This window comes from Poecilia latipinna, unplaced genomic scaffold (genome assembly GCF_001443285.1).
Source record: "Poecilia latipinna isolate Pla-1442-1.1 unplaced genomic scaffold, P_latipinna-1.0 Scaffold3024, whole genome shotgun sequence".
NCBI lineage: Eukaryota > Metazoa > Chordata > Actinopteri > Cyprinodontiformes > Poeciliidae > Poecilia > Poecilia latipinna.
Window position 1 is genome coordinate 8,997 of NW_015115640.1, and position 1,582 is coordinate 10,578.

The window sequence follows — 1,582 nt, forward strand, 5'->3', positions numbered from 1 at the left end:
TGTATTTTTTTCTCTGTAGTGAGCCTCGTTATAGCCAAACTCTGTCAAGTGCTTGTTTTATAAATGTCATATTAGACTTATGTTGATGCATTTTGACGTGCTTCACCCCGAGGTAATTTTCCACAGCAACACGCAACATCCCCATTCACTCGGAGCGTTAAAGTTCCACACGACAGGATTTGTTGCTGTGCGCTTGCACAGTGTGAAGGACAGAGGAGATAGCTGCACAGGCACCTGTATCTTCGCAGGCTGCAAAGATGCAGGTGATCGGTTTTGGTGATCGGCCACAAAAGACCGTGATTGGCGATCACCGATCATACACTTTTTCACGGAAATCGGTCGATTAGGATTGGTGGCCGATTAGGATTGGTGGACGATTAGGATCGGTGGCCGATTGATCAGCACACCTCCAGTTTGAAACAATGTTTGTCATATTACTACAGTCCACACATCAAAACATTACTCTTTAAAATGACCTTATTCTATGATATTTAAGTGTTTTAGAGTGAAGAGAAACTAAGTATCTCTGAGACACATGGCAAAACACTCCATGATCTTCCTCAGATGACATTGGGTGAGGCCATTTCTGTGAGCTCATAGAGCTTTACAAGGTGATATGGATATAAAAGTGATATGGAGTGATTTTAAAGTTGTTGAGCAGAACCAGTTGAACCAGCAGTATTGCCACAAGATCATAACATCATAAAGGAAGGTAATGATAAGAAAGTACAACGAATAGCCACTGTCTTTTGTGGAGCATTGACTGCAGCTTTTGTAGAGATGTGTAGCTGGTACAATGAGTGGTGTATGTCACTGACACGGACTTCTTTCATAATTATAAGTTTCAGCCATTGTTTTTGTCCAAATTTACTGCATCTGGCTTCTTCTGGTGCAGAAATATAATAAATGTCTCACATCAACAACGTCAAAGTCAGATAAAACGCGACATGACCTTTCTGACTTCTGAGGTTTTGAAAACTTCACAGCTTTAGTTCCACATATGGAAGTGACGGATAGGAGTTGGGGAGTGGATAGATCAGAATTAGACCGTTCGGACACATGAAAGTCTGTGGTGACGGATATGGATCGCATATGGACGAAAAATATTGGAACCTCATTGGTAAGCTGTGTGAATGTAGCCCCACTGCAATGTTTGAAACAAGAGGGACGAAGAACGATGAGAGAATGATAGACATCCTGACTGTAAAATAGCTAGGCAGAAGGAATACATGTGACAGAAGACATGATCAATCCAGCTGAGAGGGAGGGAGGAACCAGATGGAACCCAGAGCAGAAGCCAGTAAAGAGTATCTTAATCAACTAGGGGTATTCTTGTCCTGCCCAATAATGAGTTGTTTCTGATGGCGCTGCTGGACTACAAGGGTTTCCTGTGTTGAATTTCTACTTTTTTCCAAACTTTCCCAAAAGTTTAGACAAGTAATCGGAATCCAATTTAGATTCACAATAATATTTTGATCTTTTCATAAATCCATTAAATATATCAATGATTATTAATATATATATATATATATATATATATGCAGAATATGGACTGGAAGCCCCGAGGTCAAAATGGGGGACA

At 40.5% G+C, this 1,582-nt stretch overlaps 1 long non-coding RNA gene across 1 annotated transcript in view; it reads right to left on the reverse strand.

Moving 5' to 3' along the window:
• Window positions 1-1,582, reverse strand: part of LOC106939908 (uncharacterized) — a 13,018-nt gene that overhangs the window by 5,305 nt on the left and 6,131 nt on the right. Inside the window, exon 2 of the long non-coding RNA XR_001422946.1 lies at window positions 98-100. This is a non-coding gene — a long non-coding RNA (uncharacterized LOC106939908). The remainder of the gene's footprint in view (window positions 1-97; window positions 101-1,582) is intronic.